Here is a 7,484-nt window from a genome sequence, read left to right as displayed (position 1 = left end):
ATGAGAACATTAATTTAAATTAGCAGCATTGTCTCAAATAAGAACATAATTCCAACTTTGAAAAATAGAAGTTTAAAAAACGAATCATTATCTTTTTGTCATCGTAGTTGCTGCTGTCATAGAACTGCAAACATTATTGTAAAACTGGAAAACTTAGAAGTTTAACGTTTTCAACTGAACAGGAAACTGGACAAGCTAACAGGGGGTCATAGGGGTTCGAGTCCTGACCAACCTGGAAAGCCGTGAGCACATTTTGTAGAATTCAGTTGCTCCTTTGATGCCCTAAGGCGAAGGATGGCATGGGCTAGCGACCTCATCGTTAATTACATGCTGAAGTTAAGTATACCTTAGTTTTACCAGACCACTGAGCTGATTAACAGCTCTCCTAGGGCTGGCCCGAAGGATTAGACTTATTTTACGTGGCTAAGAACCTACAGCTTATTGTGGAATCCGAACCACATTATAGCGAGAAATGAATTTCTATCACCAGAAATAAATTCCTCTAACTCTTCATCAGCCGGTCGGTGGAATTGAACTCCGGCAATTACATGCTGAGAAACGGTATCACTTCTGGGTATCAGTTCTTATAAGAGGAAATCTGCACGTTATAATAAAATGTTTGAAGAGTAAATGGTAAAAATGAAAGGCATGAAAAAGAAGGTAAGGGTGGGATACACCAAGATGCTTTCAACTAAGATGCTTGGGGAAGGAGGTCCAGTTTTGATGGTGTGCAAACACTCGAGCGTAATTGTGTCTTATTAGTAAACAAGACTTTAAAATAATATTAAGATAAGCGTTACGTGTGCTGACGCACAAGTCTTCTCTCAGATGAAGACAAGCCTGTTTAAAAGTCAGATTTAAAACACCAACTTTCCGTTTCTTTTTATTGTTAGTGAAAATAAGTAATTTATGTTATAAAACGATATGAAAACGTGAAAAGGGGTAGATCCTTAATCTTCTTCCTGCAACTGGAGACAGAACCTCGGAGGAAATAATCTAGGTTTCTGTCAAGTTCCCTTCAGGCAGCAAACAGGGAGTTAACACTTCAAATTTCAGAGTATGGACTTATGTTAGCAACTCTGTTGTAAATGTTGTTTCTGTAATGAAACTTCAGCGCTAGAGAGATGTCAATAAGATTAATCTAACTCATACATTGTGTCACAAGTGTTAAGGAAGGTAAACATTTTCTATCTTTTCTTCCATGTTTGGATATGTTTTTCAATCTGGACACTTTGAATCCAAAGGGAAGGTGAATGATGGAAGTATTTGTTTCCTTAGTGTGAGGTGTCAAATAACTTTCCCACTCGTCATCTAATAATATAATAATAATAATCATTTTTTATTATTATTATTATTATTATTATTATTATTATTATTATTATTATTATTATTATTATTATTATTATTATTATTATTATTATACATCTGTCAGAGCTGACTGAAGGTTAATTTAATCAAAGAGCAAAGCAAACGAAGCTTCTTAATTGTATCTTCAGCCAAAGACGATCACAGTTTCTGTTCACTGCCAAAGAGAGAGATTAGAAAAAGATTGACTTGATAACACTGGCAGCACAACATCTTGTAGTTGTCAGCTCCTTTAGCCATACTATAATACACATCTTTCGTTGATGTAAAAGAAAGCGATTCTGTTTTACTCAGAAAAAGAAGTAGAAAACACGGAAGAGCTCTCGAGTGATAAAAAAACTTCTTATAGTTTGGAAATGTTCCTGCATTCTCTATGAAAGGGCGACCGTTTTTTAAACACTTTGTCACTAGGCTGGTTCACAGAGAGCGGTGTGACGTTGTTAATCCTGTTAACCTACTTAATTTTCGAGGGGGCTCATCGATCGCAAGGCTGCCACCCAGTGACCCAGGGGACGCTTGCACTTACCGAAAGGTGTACTAGATATTCATGATACTTGGATATGAAAGGCAGCTACTAATATACCATTATGTGCAACAGTTGTTTTATATTGCTCATATGGTAAGTTGCCAGAGGTAGTAATCTCGTTTGGGGCAGAATTCGTAATTTCTTACGACGAAGCACACGTCATAGCTTGACGGAAGTGGTTTCCGGTGTTGGATATAACAGTCTTGTTAGTAAAGTTAGTAAAGTCTACAACTGTTGTTTTCAAAAGTCAGGTAATGATTCTTATATCGAGCCATAAAATTAAAATTTTCTACTTTAGCTTTTTACTCATTTCTTTTATTTTGTACTAACAATAAGAAGCAGTATGTCTGGTAGACTCGCCATCTGTCGGGTTCTTTGATTAATTTTTTTTCTGAGCCAACAAGATTTTGCAAATCCCTTTGGCAAGAGAATACAGTCTTCATCCTAGCCGACCACATATTTATTATTTTTGTTCTTTTCTCGCTATTGTGCTCTGACATTAGGAGACAAACCGTTCCAACGCCTTAAAAATTACTGCTCTCTTCTTTTTTATGACATTTAGAGCGAAATAAAAAAATCACACAAAAACAGGCATCAAAGCACAAAGATTCAACATCGGCAAAAGTAAATAATTAGAAATTGGCAAGGAAGATGAAAAAGAAAGAAAACGCAATTTTCAAATAAAAACAACTCTGGCAATCTGCATAAGAATCACTAACACGTTTAAATAAATTCATCCATATACTGAAGAGCTCTCTAAATGTAGGTGAAGTCTAGATAAGGATCATTTAATATGACGAAGTCCGAAAGATTGAGCATAAGTAAAAGAGAATAATGAATCAACATGGATGCGACTGAATAAATGGCGATATTAGTAATGAAAACCTAAAGGGGAATCACACAATTACGTCGTTAAAAGTGAAAGAGGAAACAAATCAAAAGTGAAAAGTAAGAAGCGGATTGAACCGCAGAGACCATAACGTCCTCATTATATGTTGGACGTAAACTGTATCATAATCGTAACACCACCAAGTAAATTAAGATGTTATCATACTTCACCTTCCTCTGAGACAGAAAGGTACCCCGTTGTTCCTTGATATTTTATTCAAAATTATGAAATAAACTTACTGCTTAATAAGTGAGTCATAACCGTGTAACATACTTTTCACATTTCTTGTTAAAGTTACAGCTCTCTCTCTTTCAAAACGATTTGGTTCAAATTTTTCGTTGGATGTGTCATCAGTTAAACATTTTAACATCTCTAAATCCTTCCCTTTATTGAACAGTACAAGCATTGGATTTGTAGTACGTAATTCATTAAATCACTTTGAAGTCTAATATACCAAGAAATCTCTCGAGAACATCCTGGGAAAATTACTTAAGAGTATCGTACGCAATAACTTTACGCCTGAAATTATAATTTTTTTCCCGAATTTCCCGTTACTGAAGAGTTTACACCACAATAAGGAGCTGATTATAATCACACTATCAAATACCTTATGAAAGGTAGACGTATTTTATGCAGTTGCTATTTTCTAAAAGCCACTTGAGTTTTAGATCCAGGTTCTTTATGAGATGCTGACGGTCTTGCCTCAGAAATCCAATAATCGATTTATTCACTCTGGGGACATTGACCTGGTGAAGCTGTCGGTAAACAAAGTTAAAGAGAAAATGTGAAAAAGGGAACGATGCCAGCTAGAAGGTAAAGCCTATGAGAGTAGGAGGAAACAACATCAGGTGAAGGTTTTTCATCGCTACCGGTTGAAACTAAAGAACAGTCAGATATCACCAAAGCTCAACACAGACATCCGGAAGGAGATAAAATGCTGCCTAGGGAGAGTAATGACTGTTTCTCTTCAGTTTTCACGTAGAAAAACAGTACTTATAAATGCTGGTCCTTGCGGGGAACTTTAATAACGGCCCTCTCTTGATGTATTTCTATTTATGTCATTGGGAAGTGTGGCAGAAATAATTGATGTTTACAAAGGAATTGCGTAAGAATTAAAAGATACAAGTATTCACGGCACAAATCACCAAGGAGGTTATATCACTGTCCATTTTCGACTGGCCTCTCTTACAAATGAGATGTCACTACTGGATGTTATAATGTGAGGTATTAGATAGGAAAAACAGTATAAAATTTTCACGAGATGCTCATATGCTTTTTCCAAGTTACATCACTTTTGCCTGTCAAGAAAACTAAGAAGACAAGTTAGTGCATGCACAACTGTAGGTCATTCAGAAACAACAGATGTGTATTAGAATTCCCAGAGATAGTTCGAGTTCAAACGAAGGCTATGGGTGTAATACAGCGTGGCATAGGCTGTAACTACATTTTATCTTTCAAGTGACGCCAATTAATTAGTTTCTCATGAATAAATACACAGGATATAAACTACAAGTATAGGCTAATTCAAACTATGCCAATTTCATTTCTCGAAAGAAGGCACACTGGATGCCCCGATATATGAAATATTTGTAGAACTAAATTAGTGTTATTTGTTGCACAAGAAATAGATCACATTTTTTTGCACCAGATCAGTAACATCGAGAATTTATTTTCAAGAAAGATATGTAAACGCCCCTCAATGGCCGGCCTTATGCAAAAATAAAATATAGGTAGTAAAACTAGAATTTCTGCAAGTGAACCGGTTCATCATTCAAAATCTTCTAGTGCAGAGTAAAGGTTCTCGATCAATAAAATCGATAGCTGACTGTCCTTCCCTATTGTAGATCTATCTGTCTCTGTCTGTTTCGTAACGGGGAGAAAGGAAGGAGAAAAAATGTCTACTTCAGAAGAGACTACAGAAGCTGTGTTTAAGGTCAAACTTATTCAATCACTCGAGACATCGTTCATTCCTCTCACTTCAAGTCTGCCAAACAATTAGAGTCCCCACCACCCCCTCTCTTTCTCTCTCTCCTCTTCTTCTTCTTCTTCTTCCTTCTTCTTCTTTTTTTTCTTCTTCTTCTTCAAGTCTGATCAATGCCATTCGATTTAAGAACTCGTCTTTGCTTATATACAATGTGCGCATGCCCGTGATAGCGTTTCTTACGGGGTTGGAGAGAGAGAGAGAGAGAGAGAGAGAGAGAGAGAGAGAGAGAGAGAGAGAGAGAGGCGGCTGAGGGGCCGGGGAGTAATCTATATGTACATAAGGATATAACATCCATTCTACGGATTACACATACAAATATTCAAATGAAAACCTACGATCCTGATCCTGATCCTTCAGCTGAGAGAAAACCATTATTTTTCCCGTGACGCATTCTGCTCCTTCAGCCAGAGTGGAATGACACAATGTCGACCATCTTTCTGTTTACCTGTTCAAAAATAAAATAATGGTTAGCGATGCCATTGCTAACCTACCATGCCGCTAGTAGGAAATGACCCTTCATTAAGCTCATTGTGTATTGAACGGATAACCATCATCTACTGCGTACAAACGAAGGTTAAGGGGTCTGGTAGTATGGGAACTGGAGGGTACGCACACACGCACGCACACACACACACACACACACACACACACACACACACACACACACACATATATATATATATATATATATATATATATATATATATATATATATATATATATATATATATATATATATAGATATATATATATATGTGTGTGTGTGTGTGTGTCTGTGTACTGTATGGATAAATAAGTCGTAAAGTAAAAAAAAAAAGTCCTGTAAAGCTAATGTATCGCTACAAATAATCAGCAGAAATCTAGCTGTTGAACAAGCCTCAAACGTCAGGGTAGGTTAATCTAAGAATATAGGTAAAACGCCAGTAACTTAAAATTTCAGTGGTCCACAAAGGAACAACAACGACCAAGGAAGAAAACAGAGACGACTTATTCGAAGTACTGAATAGACCAAGGAACAAGGTCGCTCGCTCCTCTTGGAAAAGGTGTCTTGACCTAAAAACTAGATGTATCCGCACGTGAAGTTCTTTATTTATTTATCTTCAAAGTAAACTGATCTAAAATTCTAGACTTTACGAATAAAATGAAAGACATGAAATAAGATGGAGCCGTTTACTTTGACCCTCACGTTGGATGCTGAAAACAAAAGCAGAATGATCAAATGATGTTATCCTCTCGTAACACTGTGACGTCAGTGGGCCTGCGTGACTCTGCATTGTCTCTTACTACTTTAACCGAGGCACAATGCCGCGACCGCCTTCTGTTTTTCTCTCCTGCATGAGAAGCCTTTCTTCTTCAGGAAAAGGTCTTGGCTGCCAACCGATTTCTTTCTCTGCAATTGCAGTCATAATGCGCACTAATTTCACATAAGGCCTCTAAGCCAATTTTTCTTCGTCTCCTTGATGTGTTTCATGCTTAGTCTTATGACTTGATGACAGATTTGTTAGATTTGATTTAGGAATTGCCTTTCAGTTCTTTTAAAGCAGACATTTTGGTATATGAAAATGTGTCCTTACTCGCGTATGAGAAGGTGTATTTGTGGAGAGAGAGAGAGAGAGAGAGAGAGAGAGAGAGAGAGAGAGAGAGAGAGAGAGAGAGAGAGAGAGAGAGTAAATAACAAGTTGACAACGACATCACAACCACTCTATGGATGACAGGTTCAGATTCTCAGTCGAAACAACTCACGATCCTGATCCTTCAAACGAATTAAGTCATTATCTAATCAAGCAATTGGTATGATTAACCCATCGCGGTAATCTTATACTGGCAACTTAGGAGTGCGTTCGTCTGCTTGGTCGTCGGTTATTTTTTTGTTTGTTTGTTAGTGTTTGCGCGTGTTTTTGTCCAGCATAATCATATCTCTTGTTTGCCCAATGTATTCAGAACCTTGAATGGCTGGCCTCTCCCATAATCTCCTGATTAGAGAGAGAGAGAGAAAGGAAGAGAAGATCGTTGAATAATAGCGTCTTTTTGTTGAACAGGGTCACATGAGTCTCATTTTATATTTTATTTGGTATTATTAGTTTTTCTTTGTTAATTGTCTTTTTGTTATTCCCTGTTATTTCTTATTCATATTTGTTCGACTTCCCTAAGGGGCTGTTTTTCCCTACTGGGGTCCTGGGCCAAATTTTACCCAGATGCTTTTCCACCGAGGCTTGCAGTTTGGTATAACAATAACAATACATCGTTCTACAAGGTGGTTTATACACACACACACACACACACACACACACACACACACACATATATATATATATATATATATATATATATATATATATATATATATATATATATATATATATATATATATATATATATATATATATATATATATATATATATATATATATATATATATATATATCCGTTTTCTTTATTGTGATAAAATACCTTTACAGAGGGCATGCAAGTGATGTCACTCATTACGACGGAGAATTTTAGTATAAAATTTGTCACACCTTTGACCATAGTTTTCATGAAAAATAGTCTAAAATCCTCTCATGATAAATGCGCAGATTTTCCCTGCCACTTACAAACGAGAGAGAGAGAGAGAGAGAGAGAGAGAGAGAGAGAGAGAGAGAGAGAGAGAGAGAGAGAGAGAGAGAGAGAGAGAAGAAACGACTGGCACGAAGATCTACAGTACATGCGGAACGAAATAA

At 36.7% G+C, this 7,484-nt stretch overlaps 1 protein-coding gene across 1 annotated transcript in view; it reads left to right on the top strand.

The window, feature by feature from the left end:
• ND-B17 (NADH dehydrogenase (ubiquinone) B17 subunit) overlaps positions 1–7,484 on the top strand; it is a 285,419-nt gene that overhangs the window by 216,602 nt on the left and 61,333 nt on the right. The window lies entirely within an intron of this gene.

This window comes from Macrobrachium rosenbergii, chromosome 28 (genome assembly GCF_040412425.1).
Source record: "Macrobrachium rosenbergii isolate ZJJX-2024 chromosome 28, ASM4041242v1, whole genome shotgun sequence".
NCBI classification, from domain to species: Eukaryota; Metazoa; Arthropoda; class Malacostraca; order Decapoda; family Palaemonidae; genus Macrobrachium; species Macrobrachium rosenbergii.
This window is presented reverse-complemented; position numbering and strand designations above follow the sequence as displayed.